Raw genomic sequence first — 21,082 nt, forward strand, 5'->3', positions numbered from 1 at the left:
TTTTGTTTTTGCATGAGAGGTATAAACATTTAAAATGTTTCCTGTTGTTACGAGCTTTAAAACATGACTTTCGTAAGCATTTACCTATATTATATCACAAATAAATTAGCCCTGCTAGAAGGAAAAGCAAACATTTTGTATTCAGGTAGTCATGAAACAGAAGCAGGAACATTTGCTAAAATAAGGGATCCAGATTATTCATTACCATTATACTTTACTGGTTGGAATAGATACCTGATAAGAACCTTGCTAGAACTATAGCTACTAATGAATCATTAAAGGCTAGGGAACAGATGTAATGGAAAAGTAAAATACCTCATTTGTTTTTTTTTCTGGGGATGCTTATGTGGTTCTCCTTTATTCCCTTCTACTGAGCTTTGTTTTCAGCTCTGTACAGGATATTGGACTGAGTTAGGACTAGATTTGGATTGTTTCCTGTCTTGCAAAAATCTCCCATTCCTGCTCTGTGACCAAAACCAAAAATTTAACAAAGTTTATGAACTGAAAATAATAATTTCAAAAATTTCCATGGGAAGATTTCATTTAGATGACTTTAAAACATTTGGATTGCATTAGAATTTGTTTATATTTCCTAATTGAAAAAGAAGACCAAATCTTTAATTTTGAAGTGTCAAGCTCATGCTTTATCAAATTTAAGTTTCAGTGTTCTAAAATCTGATTTGACCCATTTCCTGCACAGTTTTGGCTTAGACAAATAGAGTGGTTTTTTTGTGAAAAATCATTTTGTCAAAAAGCTCATACCTAGCTTTGCTGTCCATGGAGGTCAAAGATACAAATATAACAGGAAACTTCTAGTACATGCAATGGCATAATCAGCTGGAACTTGAAGAATACGCAGATATGCATCTAACTGGCCCCAGATGATGAGGAAATCTGTGTCTCATGCTGTTTAAATCAGGAGGTCTTAAAACTTAATGAGACAGCAAAAAGAAAGAGAACTTGCTTTCTTTTTAATCATTATCATTCTATTTTTTCACCTTATATATGTATTTAGATGCCATATTTTCACCTAATCCAAAAGATTGCTCCTTTCTTACGTCCACATCTGCTCACAGGCTTTGTCATGTACTACATAAATTCACTTGGAGTTTTGTTTTACTGGCATCCTAAGAATTCAGTTCTTGAGAATCTGGGAGATGAGTAAAACCATGGGAAATCAGCACACTGCAATTGATGGCACAAATGTATACTCTCAAATCAGTATCTTTCAGTCTATATCAATTTGCAGGCTCCTAGTTTTTTTTTTTTTTTTTCCAGTGCAGAGCTTCATGTAGCAAATCAAAGCGCTCTGACTTTTCATAGGTAAGTTCACATAGATCTCTTAGAAAAAGCTCAGAGACCTCCAGGCCTCTATGGAATCATGAGGAAAACACCACCTGTGCTAGTGGTCCAAACTTGTTCCCACCACAGAAGCTCTTTATAGTGCACAAAGACTGTGAAGTACCTTGAGCCACTTTCAAAAACATATCTCTTTCAAGTTCCAGACCTATGAATTATATTGCATATATTAAACTTGAATAAGTGGTTTCAAATTTTCCACTTTGTAAGTAAAATATGGCTTCATCCTCGTGTGTTTGTAAGTGATTTGTTCTGCTATAAATGGCAAATCTACGGACTCTAATTTGAAAGTTGATTGATTGCATAGTCTAATAGTCCTGTGTTTTCTGGTTCTAATTTGGGGGATTTTACCTAACCTTCGTTGTACAGTTTGAGAGAATTTCCCACCTGATCAGTAAAGAGTTTTTGTTGCGGTACTAGATAGAAATGTTAACTACATTTTTGCACATAAAAAGGTGTTAATGGCACCAGCAGAGATATGACTTTACACATTAGCATTATTAGCACTTAGTTACCTTTGAAGGCAGTAGGAAAGCAGGTGTAAAATGCAAAGGGCACTGCCAGAGGACTTGATGAAATTTCGCAGCGGCAGTTCAGGGGACAGTTCCCGCCTGCTGGAGGGAGCACCAGCCCTCAGCTGCCGCCGTTGCTGATAGCTGTCTTAACTGGAGGGTATATGCAATATTACTTTGGTTTCCTTATGATACCTGCACATAAAAAACAAGAGGGAAAAATCAGTTCATGGAAAAGACAGTCTCCCTGATCTCAGGGCACAGACAATTGCCCTCTAGTGAATTGAGCTGTGGTCATCCCTGCATTGAACTGGCTGTGGAAGTCAGTTCAGGTGAAAAGACAGAATTTTGGTGCTTTTTATTCTGATCCAGTTTGTCACATAGCCCCATAAAAATTGTGCAAGGACAGCTGAAGGAGGGCATAGGCTGGGAATGAGCAGCTGGGGGCTGTTAAGCTGGCTTTGGCACTGCCTCCCTGAATTTGCACTGAAACAGTTACAGCCTTCAGACAACCAGCAACAACATCTGAGGCATGGGAGCAGAAACAAGCAGATGGGGCAATACCTGCTTAAAGTGCTCTAGCTAGAGTCACTGAAAAGGACATCTCTCTCTGCTCTCGGATCCGGTACTTCAGTGACCCCCCCCAACTACGACTGGGAAGCAAAAGCTCTGCAGTGTGTTTATGAATTGATATTTTTCAGAAGCTTGTGTTCTGAGTGGTCTTACGAATTAATTTTCACGAGACAGCCAAAAAAACCCCTGCTGTCAGATGTACCAAATATCAAGTCCTTGTTGCAACACACGGAGGTACTACAGCTTCCCAACAAAACAGCTGCAGAAATGCTTGTAAGATGCCAAAACCAGCAACCTTTTTTTCCCCCTTGGCCTTGTTCAGCAGAATCATTTTAGCTGAAACTTCAAAAGATGTTTTTCACTCTGAGGTACACACTAGTTTGGCAGCTTTCAGCCCCCAAAATGAAAGTTTGCTAGCAAAGTTACAGATAGCTGAAAACTGAATTTGTAAAGGAAATTGTTCAGCACCTGTGATTGCATTAGCCTTTAGCAGAAAAAGTTATCATGTCTCTCCTTTCCTCTTCTCTTGTATGAAATCCCAGACCAACATATTTTTCTCAGTAAATGCTGGGTTCAACATACAATGATAAAAGCATATAGAAATGACTAATGTAAAAAGGCAGAATGAAAGACATTTAAAAATAAAGCAGAAGTAAATCTTTACTTAGGAATAATTGTTCTGTTTCCTTGTCATTAGACATCTGTTTGTAGACACCACAAAACATTTCCTTTTGTGTCTGTGTTTAATAGTAACAACTTTGCAGCGATGCCTGCTTTATTCCCATTGTTTTCACTTGGTTTCTAAGGCAAACAAAACCAGACATTTAATAAATTAAAGCTGTTACAGGGTTAGAACTAAATAACTTCATAATATGGAAATTTAAGCCCATCAAGCCTCAGAATGTATTAAAGGTCATTATATGCACAGTATCAAATTCTTTTGTGCTCACTTCACCCCCCCCACCAGTAATTCCCAGTACCTCTCAGAGATGACCAGGCAGAATTCAGGGCAGAACTTGACCTGAAAAATGTAATGCTAGTTCTCCTCTTCCTCCCCTTTCCCAGTCATCTGTTAACACTTCCAGACAAGAACGCAGTGAATCTGAACAGATTTGCTGGGAATGCCATCTGCATGGTGGCACCTGGGGTGGGAGGGAAGGCATATACACTAATGAACAGGAATAAATATGGACAGTAGATAAAATCAGGAGTTCTGCTGGTTTCCAGTGTTCTGGATCTTTGCATGCTTCCATTAAGTGGATACAGCTCTTCTTAAACTGCTGTTGAACATCTGGATTATTTAGCAAGAAAGCAAATTCAGCACATTGGAACAGAGATGTCAAACAAGTCAGTTTGGGCAAAATGCTAAGGCTACTGGAAATGCTGAAGTCATTTATGGTTAAATTCACTTTTTAACATATTCCAGCATTCTGGAATCAGCAAGGGGGAAAAAAAGATGACAGAAAGTATTGTTAAAAGGAGTATATCATAAATCATCCAAAATGAAAAATTAGCAAAGATCTGGAGAGAAAGTTTCTGGTGGACCAAAGATAAAATCAGCTTCTAGATTACTGACTACTCTTTCAGCACCTGAATTCTGGAAGAATTTTCAGGCATAACATTTGAATTTCCCGTTGTTATTCAAAAGGACTACCTGCATTTGAACCATCCCTTTCACTGTATTACAGAAAGGATAATTCAATGACAAAGACCAGCTTAATGAATTTAGTTCTGTAAATAAGATGACTGGAGAGGAAATTTAGATTGGAATTTTGTTCATATCTCTTCATTAACAGATTACTAACAACATCCTCTTACACAAATTCACAGAATCACTGAGGCTGGCAGGGACCTCGGGAGATCGCCTAGTCCAACACCCTGCTCACAGCAGGGTCACCTACAGCAGGTTGGTCAGGGCCAACACCCCAGTTGGGTTTTGAATATCTCCAAGGATGGAGACTTCACAACCTCTCTGGGCAACCTGTTCCAGTGACCGCTCTCACAGAAACACAGTTTCATCTTATGTTTAAATGGCATTTCCTGCGTTTCAGTCTGTGCCCATTGTTTCTTGGCCTGTCATTGGGCACCACTAAGAAGAGTCTGGCTTCTTTATTCCCTCCTATCAAGTACTTATACACATTGATAAGATCCGCCAAGCCTTCTCTTCTCCAGGCTAATATATAACTAAATATTAATAAAATATTGATAAATACATTTAATTACTTTGGAAGCACTTCAGTATCTTCCCTGATTTGTCCATGGTTTCCACATTGAGTATTGGTCCCAGGATAGAGGAATATACTTCAGGCAAGTGCCATTGCTGCTAGGAGTTTCAGCTATTGCAGCAGGAGGCCTTACTTCAGTATACTGAAGGTATACCTGAGTCATATACTTTAAAACCATACCTAGGCAAGTCATTTGGCAAGAATTTCTCCTCTTCCCTTGAATGTGTCAAATCAGAATAGACTAGACACACATTTGAACCTTTGTTATCTCATCTCAGGGTTTGTCTAAAGTTCATGAAATTTAAGAGCAATCAATGACAAGAAGTGAATTCAGTCCTTGAGCAAGTCTTCAGCTGCTCTACCCCTGAAGGAACTAAACCACACAAAGGTGGTTTAATGCACTTTAATTTATTGGAAGCTGAATTTACATCCCTAAATAGATTTGCCTTACCTTTCCTGGCTGGTTTTAAGTTCAGCGCTGCAGTTCTCCATGTGCAAAACTTACTTAAAAGAAAAGACCTGTCATACTGGTTAATGTCTTATGAATTTGGCTTATATTGGTCCACTTTAACAAAATCTATGTGATCAAAAGCATAAAAGCATATACACACATCAGTTATAATAAGCCTGTCACTGTATCTTCAGATTTCCTGAAGTGTAGTTCTCTGTTGCAGTAATACTTATCTGCAGTACAAGGTAAGACTCTCTCTGTCATGACAATACACAGACTTGAATGTCTTACATTTTCATTTATGCATTAAATCATTCAAAGCTGATATTCCATGCAGATAAACAGGTTTCTCCACAGACAGCACAAAGTTCATATTTTCAGCAGTACATACCTAAGCTGGATGTGGAAAACCATGAAGCAGCTACACATACAAGGCTGCGGTTCCACGTCACCCTGCAGGGATTTACCTGCAAGCTGACAACGCAGCTGCCCTCCTTGCTGCAGGTAGCGTGGTCCCACCTTCATCTTTGCACCATCTTTGGCAGTCCCTGATGAACAGCCAATACTGCCAGTCTTCTATGGGAGACACATTACAGCCACTGAGCTAATTCCTGTGGACTCAATTTATGGCCTTTGTGTAGCACTTCTTTGTGTCCTCTATAGCTTACCTTAAAGTTTTTTAATTTTATTAATATCTATTAGAAATTTTCTCAAGGTAGAACTTGGAACCATAGGTCATCTGCAGTGAAAAGTCACAAGATTTTCTACCTGTCACAGTGAGTGGTTCACAGAACAGCAAATAAAGCACAGACAGATTATGATGATACATTAAAAACATTTAATCTCATTGTTTTGCACGAATTTATGGAATGAAGTTATGGAATTTTTCAAGGTCCCAAGGTAGCTTCTGAAATCCATTTAAATAAAATTAACTTTAAAAATTCATGTTCTTAGTCTCACGATTTTTCAGATATCTTGAGATTTAAGACCTTCCTCCACCCCCCAAAAAAGTTCAAATGCATTCATATTACATGAAGGTTTATCAGCCTGTTTAAGGTTGCATAAGAAAATGGAGAAGATGCTCAAGTCTTGATGTGTAACTAAGGGAGAACCATTTGTGTAAACTGGTTCTTACTCTTCAACAGTGTGCATGTAACACTTTTTTGAGCAGCTTGGGGCAGAAATGCATAAACTACCAATAATGAAAATGGGATCAATGCAATGCATGAGGAACAGATTTTGATAATCCAAGACCATTTATTTCACATTAGAGTTCTTCATCAGAGAAAAAATTATGTACCTGAACTTCAGAATCAACTTCAGTATTGCAGTTTCAAATTTGCAGCCCAGGATCTATGACAAAGCAAGAGTACTATGTCCTATTTTTCTTCAACTTTTTTCTGGCACAAAAGCTTTGCTCCTCAGCAGACACTTTCATAGATATTAGTGTTTGCAGTTGTTTTATTAAAGCAACAGGTATTATACACCTGTCCTGTTCTTCAGGAAACTTGCCAATTCAGAAATGAAGCAACGGTTGAGCTGGGTGGCTACTTTAATAAAAGGTGGATTTAATAACAAAACACGTTATTCTAGTGGCCACAGAGGTTTCAGTGGAGGTCCCCAAGGCCTTTGGAAGTGCCTTCTCCACTTGAAGAACCTCTGATGCATGGTCCAGTTTCTATCTTAACCCTCTATAGTTACTCACTTTTAACTAAAGTGCTATATGCAGTTGTTAACCAGAAGAATAATAATCTTAAAAATAGGCAAACTGCAATTTTAATTCTCAAAAATGGGTCTACTTTTGAACATTTCTAGGGGAGCAGTAGAGCATTGCTTCTCATCACAGTGTTTCCTACTGCTCAGAATTCTCTGTGCTAGAGGAAAATGAAGTAGCTTTAACTTCGTGTTGTAGAGAGAGCTCTTTTTTTTTGGGGGGGGGGGGGAGGAGAGAAGCCTGCATCTATTCTTGTCAACAGAAAGATTGTGGTGACAATATCATTCTCCTGGAAGGAAATTTGCACTAGCTTAGGATTTCCATAAGTATTTTAGGTTTGTGGGGAGGAAGGAGGAAGGGTGATGATAGTCTGGTTAGGGTTGAAAGTACCCCAGAGCAGGAATGCTGATTTCCTAGCACTCTTTCCCAAATGCAAGAGAATATTCCTTCCCATAAGCTTGTAGGGAAGCTACAGAGTAAGGAGCTAATGACAGTCTTTCCCCCTTCTGCTAGCAGAGTTTGCAAAGTGGCCACCAAAGACAGGCATGTATTCTGGGAGCGTTTACAGAGGTACATGGTAAGCGCAGCAGCATTTGTGGGAAGAATTTGAGGACATCTATGGTTGAATGCCTCAGCACCACTCTTCCTGGCCTTCCTGGCTTTGAACTACATATGTAAAGTGCAGCCCTATTTAAGCTTTCATATGAAGCAGTTTTTCATATTATCTGAACTTTTCATATAACTGAACTTTTGTTTGTCCTGCTGCCACAGTTGTGCACTGTAATTGCCAGCACAAACAACACAGTTCACTTGTATCTATGTTCATCCTATGTGAGCAGGAAAGTGTAGAATGTGCTAACAGTAATTGAGAAGTGGTCAAATTAGTAATGAATAATCTAGTTCACACAGTGAATTCAAAGACTGTTTTTTTAAATATCATTTTCCACTGTTAATGGGCCCTGAGAAACAGGTATACCAGAAATTAGTTCCAAGCTGCATTTACCTTCACCAGGGGTACACTTTACAGAGAAAGCAGATACATATGTTGAAAGAGAAAAGAGGACAGTATGAACAACAACAGTGAAAAAGACCAGTCAAACACCAACTCTGATTCACATGTGCTTCTTGGTTTGCTCTTGGGGAGCAGTCAGACAACTCAGGCAGAGGTGTCTTAGTTTTGCCTGCTAAAAGTCTCCTCAGTTTTCCTCTATAGCGAGTGGAGAGAAATAGACTCCTCCAAGATGCCATCAGAGCAGAAGCCTGGGTTAGGCACACAGAACGCCAACTGGAGAAACCTTTCTCCTCATGGACTACTGAAGATTAGGATACTGCCCGGTGATATCAGGTACTTCATGTTGGGTATTCCACATTAAAAGGGTTAGTTTGTATTTTAGAAGGCAACATATAAGTGCTCGTCAGAGAATAATAATTGCAGAATACTGGAAATTCATCTTTTTTTTTTTTTAACACTTATTCATGCAAATGCAAAACCTGACCCAGTAATTTTATTCAGATGAGTAATCTTCCTTTGACTTCAGTGGGATTCTACTATCTACGAACAAAGCAATCAAATCAGGTTTTGCATTTGCACAGTAGCCTCTGCTCGATTTCAAGCGGAACTGCTTTGTTGTAAAAACTCTCAAATCATGCCAATTTGTCCAGATGAGATTTCAAATCTCCTTATTAATATTCAGTTTTAGCAAGATAAAAAGCAACACTGCCAAATGCTCCATAACCATTCTACTACAATTATGCACATTTTGATTAAAAAATTCTCATAAATACCATTTCATACGGGTGTTGTCACCTGCCCTGTGCTAGATACATAATCAACTCTGTGCAATTGGTTACACAAACATCGAAAAATGAGTTTATGATATGGAATGGAGTTTTGATAAACCCTTCTGAAGACACACCTGAAACATAGTCCAGGAGAACCTTCAGCTGATACAGATGATTTGTGTATACAGTAGTGCGTAAAGCCTCCAAACAAGCTAAAGACCTGCCAGGAGCAGTAGTAATTCTGTATCTGTTTTAAAAGGAAGAATCTAAAAGAGACCATAACTGAGGAATGAGACAGTGAATCCTCCAGCTGGGGAAAGGTAAGGAGAACACTAATAATTTGGGGGATGTGCAACATCGTTGTACTTGCTGATGTGTGAAAGGTGAGGAAGGAGTGCAGAACAAGAATGGTCTGGACAACAGCTGTGGAAAGTTGCACAGCAACAGTGCTCTGCAGTTGCCTTACTTACGTAATTTAGACTTGAGCTTCTGAGTCACAGGTCCACCTCACCGGTCACATGAGCTATAAGGCCTTAACAAGCACAACCACAGGATGTTCCTTTTGTGCCTCCTCTTACGCATCAGCTGTCTGCCGACTGTCCTGCTACCACTGTGGAGTGGGACCATTCCCACTGCACTCGGGACAACCCTCTGGCTCTTCTGCAGCATCAAATAGCAGCTAAACTAATATAACAACCAGCTGCCGTTAACAGGGGCAGCCCCACATTTCCTCTCATGCATGTTGTCACCACCTCCCTTGCACCAGCTTGGGTAGTTGCCTGGCCCCATGGTGAACTGGTTCAGGGAGCTAGACAGGAACAAATGAACTCTACCCAAAGAGGCAGCCCTTTCAGTCTGGTACTGTCTTAGCCAAGTCGGTCATTAAATAGCAGCATGCACAAGCAATTACTAAAAGCTATCTGAACATTTTTTCACATGTGGGCTGGAAAAGAAGTGGGCTGTAGTATTGCTGTAGGAACCAAGAGACCCAACATAGCTGGTATTGTGAGCACTATTCTGAAATCATGATAATCTCTTATTCCTTGGAGCAAATTACTGGATGCCTTATACTGCAAAAGAAATACACTAAACAAACTCAAACAGTAGGTTAGAAACAGGAAAACAAAACCAACTCAGTATAAATAAATCATGGACATCTGGTAACACAGTAAAATTTCTGGGCATTGTCATCTGTTGCTTATTACGGTCTCATTTACATTGGAATTTGCTGTGTTTCCATGCAACTCTAGTGTATCCAGATAATTACAGTTGTATTACTGTATTATTTTAAATCTAGTCAGTGAAGTAAATAGAAAACCCTATATCTGCATTATGCTGGCCAATATTACAGTCTATTATATAAGAAATGGGAATTAAATCAATTTTAATGTACCATTTTAATAAAACAACAACCGCAGTTCTAGATTGCAATTACAGAGATAATTACAATTTCATTGGTTCTGCTTAAGATTAAGAATACAAAATTTACCTTGGATGAACATTTCATTATCTAAGATGAAACCAAGTTATTTTTCTTCTAAATCATATCTTGGCTTGGTTTATTTCTTAGCTTTGACTGTTTAATAAAGGCATTAAGAATTTTAGAGGTAGAGTGTATCAGAGCAGGCTAACTGGTTCAATGTCGAATTACTGTACAGTGATTTGAGAAAAACATGGATTTTGAAACAGCTCTGGAGGCTGAGCATAAAGATTATTAAACATAAGTTTTATATATGCAGAAAAATTGCTTTTGCATGATTTCACTTTTAAAATGTTAATATATGCATAAGAAAATTGTGTTTCTTAATCTCTGAAGAAACACTTATCACTAAGAACCGCTTAATTCTTTCCCTGTGCTTGATTTATTAGCTTATGAAATTATGCTAATAGTTTGCATGTTAATGGTTTTGGGGCTCAAATGACCTGATTTTAATAATGAAGTAATTTATGCAGTAAAGGTAATCAGCAACTATGAATCTCACTTAAGAGAACATATCAGTGATTACCTATGCTAAAAATGAATGATTGTCGACATGTTATGTCAGAGTACTGGGATGTGATCAGCTCAGCACACCCCTTAGGTTGGTCGAGTCCCATATCCGTGAACCACGCTAGGGCCTACAACTGCAACTCTCTTAACAGCTGTTTGCAGATCTTCACTTGCAAAGCTCAGTGTTGACTGGCTTCCCCAAATGCTTGCCTTGTAAGGAGAAAGACCATGGCAGCAGATGCACAACACCAAAACTGAAGTCTAACTTGGAGCCAGTAAGAATTGCTCCAGCAGCAAAAGCCCTCTGTGGCATGGAGACCTTGTGAACCTGGACAAAGGTGGTTGATGGAAGAAGGGAGAGAGTCTGCTTGAGGGAGATGATCTTCACAACGTAAAAGAAAAACTGCACTTTTATTAAGGACATACAAAAGTTACATCTCCTTGCAACATTTGGGAAGCCTATGTGAAGCTGATCCTTCACAACAATCCTGCACTCAAACATCTTTATTTACAGACCTGCTCACTGTCAGGATGTGCTTGAACCATGCCGCTGTTCCTCGGCATCATTTGCTGTGCACTTCCCCAAGATGAGGAGAAATTCAAGATTGTGCTCTGAAAAGTAAACAAAAACTCTTTCTTTGCAGTAATGTAAACTTGTGTTTTGATAACCTGCTGAACACTGATATTCACTTTCTATTAAAAAAAACAAAAATATATTACTAGCTGCCAAAGATGATCTAACTGTTCAAACACTCGGACAGAAGATGAAGGAGGTCAGATTGGACATTATCCAAAATGTACACAGTAAATGGAAGAAATCCCATTGATTCAAGAGAGCTGGATCATCCTCCCGCAAGGAACTCAAATGTCTAAAGGACAGAACCCCCCTCCTCTTCCGAAGAGCAAAACTGAATAACTGTATTTTGTAATCAATTTAATACCGTACTTGCCGCATCTCAAGCATATTATACAAAACTGTCTTAAAACAGCTTTTTTAGTATTGTTGTTCATTTTACAAAGCAAAATCGTGGTATGTTCTTGAATGTGGCTAATGCTCTTTATTCTAGAATTCAGACTCATAGCTTTATTCAATTTATTTCATGTCACTCTAAATATCAAGAGGAAAACTAGCAGAAGTCCCAGATCCTTTAGTACTTTTTCTGTTTTATTCCAGTCATAAATGGACTCTATGTAAACCTAAGACACATGCAGATCATGTAAAAACACCTCATTAAAAGTTGTTCAAAGTCTGTTTCCTCTGCAATGTAACACAGAGGTCTTATTGCATTTTCAGGTGCACATCAACCTCGGAGTAGGGCCTCTGAGAACTTCAGGAAATGGGTCTTGACACAGAAGGCAACCTAAAACCTTGACCTGCTGCCTGCACATCACTTCAGAGGACAGCCAGCATGTTAGCCCCTGATTGGGGTTGGGCACAGAAACAAGAAGCCTGATGAAATTATCCCTGAAGAAGCTGGGGCTTATTCTGCAAGATGCCGAGTGCCCTGCTCCAGAGGAGCCCCGGCTGGGCTCAATTCCACTAGAGCAAAACTGATCGAAGCTGGTATGTTTGCTTTAGATGTGGATGCCACACACTCTGTTACCACAGAGCTGTGACAGCTTAATGAGCTATCACCCACCAATGGAGCTGCTGTTACCGTGTGCGTGCTCCTACCCTGCCCCCTTTCTCCAAAGGGGCAACCTTCTTAAATCTCAATGAGAGTCTCATAAATGAGCCCTCGTCATGCAAAGCTGTCTATTGCAGTCTGTCACACAAACCCAGACATCTTTGTCTCACCAAACTGTCCGTCTCCTTTTCCATATAATGTGCCTGGAGGACACTCCTCTGACAAGAGGGACCTGCTTTTGGCCAAGGCAGGGTTGGAAAGGCAGTAAATAAAAGATAAATTTTTCAAAGTTCAGACATAGGTTTTTGGCAAACTGAAATAGCTCAAAGGGGTAAGCCTCTGCTTCCTGTTTATTTGAAGATCCTACTAGAATAACTCACCACTGACAAACGAGGCGCACAGAGGCCACAGGCCAAAGCCACAGATCCCAGGCCACGGGCACACTCTTCCCATCAGGCGTACACAGAAACACTCGGGTACCTGGCATCAGCATTTCGAAAGCAAACAGGAAAAGCTCAACGGGCTCTCTCTTCTTCATTTGTGGGAATCGTGGCCTCTCTGGCTGGGTCAGAACCTGGGCCCTGTGGTTTCACCAGCTGTGAAAGGCAAGGGAGCACGGGAAAAGCTGCCGTCTGCTCCAAGGCAAGGCTGGGTGCTGAAAGCTGGCTGGAGCCCTGCCTGCCAGCAGCCTCACCGGCCGAGCTTCGGCGCTCAAGGTCCAAACAAAGCACTGGCATGCTAAAAACACAGTATTTACAAACGGACTATTGTGAGTATTACTCAAACACCACAACTCCAGAAATTAGCTTGGTAGAAGCCATTCTTTTATTTACTTATTTGCATTAAAGCAGAACAGAAACATACAACAGTGCAGACGAAATGCCACATGACTTGAAGCTATCAAATTATTCATTAGCTGGCTTAAAGAACAGCATTCTGTTAGCCCTGTCGTCTTCATTTCATGCTACTATTGTTTGTATATTGTGTCTTGATTTGATATTAGGCTTTAAATACTTCTGGGAATAGATTTGTTTCCTTATATGCTCATTTCACCCCTAGTATGTAAGCCTCCATTCCAGCTAATGCCTGTAGTTTCTAAAATACAATCAGCAATAATATTTATTGTTTTCTTGTGTGCCTATCCAGGAAAAGAAAATTGCTACCAGAATAACATCCAGCACAATAACAGGATGAAAATATGCACCCTATTTTTTAATTCACACATCTCACTCTAGCATCATGCCAGTTCATGTGGAAAGCAGTGGGAAATCCGACCAAATGAGGATGTCTGATTTGTGTCCCATTTGTGTGCTGGATTTATCACAGTAAATTCACTTTAGTTTTGTCTCTTTCCACATGCTAGGAATGTAAGTAAGCCAAAATGGTGCATCTGCACATTTCATCAAAAAAAGTTGCTGGGATTTCAAAAATCGTGTGTGAAAAATTCCATACTGCAAGCTGAGACTTGAATAAAAACATGCAATTCAATGTATTGATGACTTTCAGAAACAAAAGGAAAAAAAAAAGCTTCATTTCCAGTGTCACCATAGAGCCTTTCCTGAGTCTCATCACTCTCTAATTTTTATTCCTGGAATCTCAACAGCCCAATACTCTTCATCAGCTTGTGCTCCTGCAGAATACTCTGACCCTACCTAGGAACAGTTAACTGCACGGATGTGGGGTTTTGCACGCCTCTCCCTCTTTCTCTCCCCTACCCCAACCCCGAATCAAACATCTGCTGCCTCCTTCCCTGTCGTTTCATGGTGCTTGACTCCTCTCCTTCTCATGCCGCCTGCCTCCTAGAACTTCTCTGGCTTCCTCTTCTCCACAGCAGAGCAGCTCCAGGCCAGGGTGACCTCTCCCTCAGGGTATTTTGTCTAGTTTTCTCTGACAACGCAGAGTGACAGGGAGCAGGATCGCTACCCCAGTGCTTCCCTAATCAAGTGGCGCTCACACCACTCGCCCAGCTGCCTGCAGGCTCCTCTCTTTAATGTGACATTGATCATCATGACACAAAATGGTCACAGATATCATTTCCTAAAATTCAGGAATGTGACAGCTAGAGACAGAATCACTATTTTATGGCCCGGAGACTATATGGATTATTCAGGTCAGGATAAATCGGGATGGATATTTGCCCTGCTTCCATATTCTAGCTATTAATAACCAAAAGCATGCCAGATTGTGGCTTGTTCTGTGTGACTGCACAAGGGAGCAGCATGCCCTCCCCCACACCTTCATGTACACATGCACAAACTACAGTTTTTGGCTACTGTTTAAAAGCCATTCGCAAACCCAGTCTTTGAGCTTGGAGTCAAATCTCATGCAAACATAGGCCTTCCTTCACCAGGCAAGCAATGGCAGCCAAGATAGAATGTGGAAAGATACTGGAGACACACTCTGGTCTACTGCCCCAGAAACCCTAAAGAATATAAGACGCTGTTTTCTTAAAGCCACAGCACAGCTCGGTCAAGGCTCACCCCCTTCACAGAGCACGCTGTCTCAAAATTAGCTTCCTTCTGGAAAGACTCAGTAGAGAAACCAGTGAACACCTACCTGAAGTAGCCTAATCACCCTGCTCCTGGAAAGCTTTCCATCCTGGTGAGAAGTTCCTGTGCCTATACAGGATTTTGGTGTGAAGAAGCAGCACTTCTTTCTCAGTACTAAGACAGACAAAGAGATCACATGGTTACGGAATTAAATAAAGTAAGTTGCATCTTTCCCCGATTTAAAATAGCAAGTGACTTCTCCTTCATCTCAAGTCATCATTCACCTTTTAAAAGGATGCAAGAGAGAAACTGTAGGGTGTCTCTTTGCAGAATATTAGGTTTCAGGTGCCATCACTACATTTTTGGAAGATTAAACCTTCAGAAGCCTGAAGCTCTTCTACTTTTAAAATAGTCCTTCAAAAGCCAGCTTTTGTTTTTGATTGCAAAGGGAAAAACAAAGATATTTTTCAGTCCACTGACATGGAAGAAAGAACAGCTGAGACAGCTTCCCTGAATAGGATCCCTGTGCTCTTGGGAGTTGGAAAGCTATTCTCTGTCATCCCTCTTGGGTCGCTTATGCAATCTGCCTCAGCAACTGGTGCCAGTTCAGTTCAGCTACAGACCAGACTCTCTGGACTGTCCAAATGCCATGCCTTGAATCTGCCTGGGAATCCAGCCCTGATACTTCTCTCAGCACCCGTATTCATGGCCTATTACTGTAGGCATTACTATGAGTCCCAGTCCATACCTGTTTCCATTAGCTGTACTTTTATTTTAATTCTAAAAAGATAATTCTTATGTGATAACTGGACTGCATAGCAGTTATGTGAGTAGTTGAACTCTAGTCTGTCTTTCTAGACACTATTCCAGAGCTTATTTATCAGATAAAAGCAAAGCAAAGTAACAATAATGAGAGTAGGTCAAGTGCCAAGAATAGCATATGACAACACTCATCTTTCCACTCTTGGTTCTCCTGCAGTGCTCCATCCACTGCTGATTCTGATTTTACTTAGTTGACGTGGTGCCTCAGTGACTGCAGTTCATAATCTTCACTTCTTTCTTCCTCTGCTGAGCATATTGCAACTATTTCTAAACAGTTTCAAACAGGCTGTTCTTGCTCAGCTCATTTAATAACTAGATTTGCTAGATTTCTAGCCATTATTTGGCACAGGGCATAACAAGTACTTCCCATGTCTTATCTTGGGTTACTCTTCCAGAGATTCTTTAGGCTGGGGATATAAAGAGTATCTTTCACTTTGTTTCAGAAAGAAAATCAGATATTTTCTGCTTCCTTTGATTCTAATCATAATATTATCTTAGACAGTCATCTTCAAATAAATAATGGTCAGAGGTTTCCTGAGGACCTGAACTGAGTGTAGGTTAATAAAATAACAGAAAGCTCACTTTAGTCTCCCCTCATTGGCTTATCCATCTAAAGTAACTATGCTTTTGCTTACTAAGGCACAAATTAGACCAAATCCTTCACAGCAGCTCAGCAATCTGGATGTACTAATAATTGTTCAAAGCCACATTCTGATGAACATGGGTTCCTCCATTTCCACAAGGGTTGGAGCCTCCCCATTGAAAACAACAAGAAAAATTTTCACGTTTGTTATGTTGAAAGGTTAGCCAGGAATAAGACAAACAACCTGGGGAAAGGAGGAAAAAAGTGTAGTACTCCTACATTACCAACATCTTTTAGCACAGACTTTTGACAGGTTAAGAGAAGCAAAAGAATGGGTGTTTCCTTTTATACAGGATAAAGCACAGTCTTGGTGCTTGGTTGAACTTTCTAAGCCCAGGGTCTAAAATAGATCATTATGAATGGCAGAGAGAGCAGCCTTTCAGTGGAAGTACAGACAAAGAGGCACTGACAGTCCAATGAAGCAGGTGGAGTCCAAAGGCTTTGAATGGCTAATCTATGAGCAGAGACAGAAGATGATGAGTGGAAGATTGCCTGTCCCTATCAGCCAAAATCTGAAGAAGGAGATTTGATGTACCCTTCCAATAGCAACCTTCAACATCTCACTAAAATAGACTGTGAATTAACAGCTATAGTAGAGCCTGACAGGCCTAAGACAGTGAGTTTCAAACCTATGTTACATGAGTTAAGAATGAATGCTGGGCCAAAAGCTGGAACTGAAAGAAGGAGTCAAAAATTTTGGAGAGCAAATAAAGAAAAATGGGCCCATGTCCACATAGGAGTGCAATTCAAACACAGAAGCAGCTTACTTTTGAGCTACAGCGAGCCTCTATTTACTGTAGAGGCTTATTGCTGCATTGGATCCCACATGATAATTAGCAAACGTAGCATCAAATGATGAACATCTGACTTCCTTTGCAAACACATATATACACAAGATGATGCCTCGTCAATGCAAAATACAAAGGCTTAACAAATTATGCAATTCTACATTTTCAGCAGATTTTCTGATTCTTTTCATATAGTGTTTGAACATTGCTTGCCATGTTATCAACAGCTTTTCATTATTTAAATATTTAAACAGCTGATTGCCACATTTCTGCATTATAGAGCTATGAAATTCAGTTCTCATATAAAAGGTACAGGTATAAAATTGACATTGTATTTCAGAGCCTTTTTCTCAAATATAATACTGGCTTTTTGAGTAACAAAATATATTGAGAATGTATTTCCATATAAATAATATTCCTACTTATTTTTATTATTCCCTGTAATACACAACATGTGATAAAACTTAAGGAGGCATGCTGGAGCTCTTAAGGAGTTATTTTTCCCTACCTGATGTTGCCAGGGTTATTTCTCACTATACTTATTTCAGAGAAGCACCAGTTCAATAAAAACCTTAGTTCCTAAGGGAAATTTCCTTGCAAAACACCAACCGCAAGAACTGATACCAGATAAACAAGATGAAAAGACATTGGAGTCAGTTTCCCAAACAAATCTAAACTCATCCTCCTGTTCCTCTACTCAATAAGCCAACAACTCTGAGCTTGAAGGATGTGCACAAGAGATGCAAATGTACTAATACTTTTCCTGGAGGGTTACTGGGGGACAAGCAACAATTTTGCAGCAGCATACAATACACTTATCAAGTATATACACATATTGATTAGAGCAACGTTAAAACAACAGACTGCTTCTTGCAGTTAAAACAACAGACTGCTTCTTGCACATGTCTGTGCAGCTTGCAGCACAATGGGAGCCTCTCTCTGTTCCGCATCTCTGGGCACTACTCCCTGATTCAAAAAAGAAACAACAGCTTTTCCCTCCTTCTCCCCTCCCATGAGTATTTGAGATTCACATGGGTTTGTTTGCTTCACTGAGAAAGGGTAAAAAGACTAAAAGGAGGGTTACAAACCCACAACAGTTTGCTGTTTTGTTCTTACCAAAGGGTGATATTTACCTATCTAAAATCATTTTATTTACTTATATGGCAGGAGCTAGGAAGGACTTTGGAGGAAAGACACAAAGTTAAATCTGGTTTTGCAGAGGTAATCAAGAAGAGTTCTCAGAAGATAATTCAGAGATATCAAAACTCAATTTAGCTCTTGGATACAACTTGGGTGTTCTTACAGACAAACATTGCCACCTAATTCCTGGAAGGATTTCATCAGCGTAACAAAGAACAGCAGTAATCCCACTTAAAATGCCTTCCACAAAAAGACGGCTTTCAGCAAGGGACTGATTCCCTGGGGCAATCTCATTTATCTAACCAGCACCAAAAATCCAAGCTCATGCTTGTCTCTGATAAGTGTCCATAAAAGACAGATATCTGATTTATGCATGTGTGTACTTACTGGTTGTAACTGTCTGTATTTGCCAATCCAGGAATAATTTATGTTTCCATTGGGCCAGCCAGGAAACTGATTGATGCTAAGTGGAATCCAGATTGTACAGCCACTACTGGGCAGCCTCTGGACCCTGCCTAGGACATTATGTATACCTTGGCTCTTAGACATAAGCATGTTTAAGGGAAGAAATTTCTTATAAGAGCAAAAAATTACAGATAAGATTCCTTATTAAGCGTCAGCTATGCCCTGAGAGTTGGTCAAATATTCTGACAGTAACTCAATTTACCAGACTTCTTCTATTTAACTATCACTGATTTGAAGCTGCAAGCAGTAAAAATAATTTTCTTAAATGCATGATGATGAACCCGTTTTGGTCACAGCATGATGCCCAGCACGCCAAAATAGCACCAACATCAACTTCCATTGTGCAGTGGGGTACCCAAGAAGCTACAATTGGATTTACAAAGTGAGTTAAAAGTTTGGGATATGATCCCTACAGAAATGAAATTTAATATCTCTGGGTAGGTGGGGGTTTCTTGTTTTGTTTTGTTTAGACCACAACAATCACTAGCAACTCAAGCATCAACCTTTAGTGACTGAGTCACTAAAGAATACAAAGTAGAAGCAGCAATATATTTTGGGAGACTGGGTGAACTCACACAGGCATCTTGAAGTTCAGAGATGAACTCTGTATAGCAGAGAAGTTAGTTAAACTCCTTCTCTACAGTTATTTCCGTCCTTTTGCCATCCCTAAGATGGATGCAGGAGGTTAGAATAACAAAAGTATACATCAAACATTAGAGATCAAAAGACTTTCACCCCCTTCCTCTCCCTCCTTCTCTGCCCCACATGACATACAGTAGGCTAGAAAAAAGCAAATAATAATCAAAACGTTGGGTGAACACCCTCAGCCTTCAAAACTGCTGTGGGCTAGAAAAATAATATTATGCCAAGTATGCAGACTGGCCTTCCTGAGGAGACAGCCCACACTGAGAAAGAGATCATACTTTGTACTATGAAGCCATCTCTTAAGTAGCTGATGAGGAAAGGTCTGTATATCAGCTGGCCTATCATCCTGGGAGGCAAACTGGGAGATCTGAAAGGGAAGTCAGAAAAAAGAAACTATTCTTTGACCATCATTGCCTTGTAAGTAAGGACACTTGGCCTTTGAACCTTTTTAGCCCACTACACTCCAATGTAAGTGTTTATAGTGTTTGGAGATGTGGTTATGGCCCACCCACTTTACAAACTGTAATCACACTGTAATGGAGTTAGTTCACTGTAAATTCCAGTGCAGAAGGGGATAAATGGTGACAACATCCTGTATATGCATGAGAGAACTATAACATTTTTTTCCTAAAAGCTGCTTGGTCTCTACTTTTTCTAGTGTAACTAAAAGAATCAGAGGCACATAAATACCAACATACCCAGGTAGAAAAACTGGACTTCCATGTTAACACTGGATTATGGACTCTGTATGGTATGCCACATGCTAAGGGTGAAAAGCTTCCTTCTGAGCCAATGGACCTTCACTATCAAACTAAGGGTTTGGAAGTTCACCCACGCGGGAGTGAAATCATCAAACCAGGTTTGGAGATGTGATTCAAGACAGGCCCAGACCACAGAGTGCCAGCATGACTGGCATCTCTTAAAGTTTAGGAGTGCCTGGGAATGTTTGGTGCCCAAGCTGATGTTTGGATTTTCTTCTAGAGATAAATCTTAACCACAGATGTGAAAAATCTAGGGTCTAATATACCGTGAAACAAATATGCTGGAAAGGGAAGGGGGAAGAGAAGACAAAAATATTACTAGTGTACTGGAGAGGAGAGAGAGAGGACACTAGAGAAAGCACACAAGGTAGGCAGAAAGTCTCCATGGCTTCAAGACAGGTTAAGCACCCCAGGAAGGCCTGGATCTCTCGTCTGTCCCTGGTACTCTGAGCTACAATCTCTAACAACAGAAATAAAGTGGAAACCCAAATTCTCACTCCTGATCTGTACTTCCCTGAAGTTTGGCTCAGGATATTTAAAGGGGCAGACAGAGTCAAGAGCCAAACTCTCAAAATTTAAAGTTTTTCAACTTGGGGCATGAAGGCTGGCCAATGTGCTTGGTGGGGTTGTATGCTAGATTGCACCATGCCATGTCCCACAGAATCGTCTGGTTAGCTGTAACACAGTTTGCAGCCTCTGTCCTGCAGACATCCAAGATCAGAACAGCATACGCTGCTGAATGGTGGCAGTAGGTGTCCTGAGAGAACTAACAAGGGAGGTTTAGCTACCATCTGCCTCTTCTTGTGTTAAGTTCACACTAGTTAGTATCAGTTCATCAGGATTAGAAAACTTTATTATACCCACACAGAAAACCAAGGAATTAAAAAAAAAGGAGGGGAAAAATTTATCTCTTGTTCACACACTGAAGATGGAACAAGTCTGATAACAAACATTTCAGGCAAATAATACAGAGGAATTAAATAGATGTCAAGAAATTTCTAAGAAAAAGTCTCACTTAGGAGATTGTAATAGCCTGCATAGCAGAATTCAGAGTAGTATTTTTCTATGACATATTAACAACAAATACTGATGAAA

General features: G+C 40.0%; 2 long non-coding RNA genes across 4 annotated transcripts in view; one reads left to right on the forward strand and one right to left on the reverse strand.

Annotated features, from left to right (window-relative positions):
- The window catches only part of LOC112990763 (uncharacterized), a 37,269-nt gene extending 23,687 nt beyond the window's left edge, over positions 1 to 13,582 (forward strand). Inside the window, exon 6 of one of the 2 annotated variants that reach the window (XR_003261148.2) lies at positions 1,279 to 1,347. This is a non-coding gene — a long non-coding RNA (uncharacterized LOC112990763). Of the gene's footprint in view, positions 1 to 1,278; positions 1,348 to 11,900 lie in introns of those variants that run through there. The other variant, XR_010387810.1, reaches the window with a different exon arrangement.
- LOC135327535 (uncharacterized) overlaps positions 1 to 15,226 on the reverse strand; it is a 35,279-nt gene extending 20,053 nt beyond the window's left edge. The window contains exons 1-3 of one of the 2 annotated variants that reach the window (XR_010387812.1): positions 14,791 to 15,226; positions 3,425 to 3,586; positions 1,875 to 2,066 (exon numbers count right to left, since the gene is read on the reverse strand). This is a non-coding gene — a long non-coding RNA (uncharacterized LOC135327535). Of the gene's footprint in view, positions 1 to 1,874; positions 2,067 to 3,424; positions 7,004 to 14,790 lie in introns of those variants that run through there. The other variant, XR_010387811.1, reaches the window with a different exon arrangement.
- Positions 15,227 to 21,082: the final 5,856 nt, after the last annotated feature.

Source organism: Dromaius novaehollandiae, chromosome 2 (assembly GCF_036370855.1).
Source record: "Dromaius novaehollandiae isolate bDroNov1 chromosome 2, bDroNov1.hap1, whole genome shotgun sequence".
In the NCBI taxonomy this organism is placed as follows: domain Eukaryota; kingdom Metazoa; phylum Chordata; class Aves; order Casuariiformes; family Dromaiidae; genus Dromaius; species Dromaius novaehollandiae.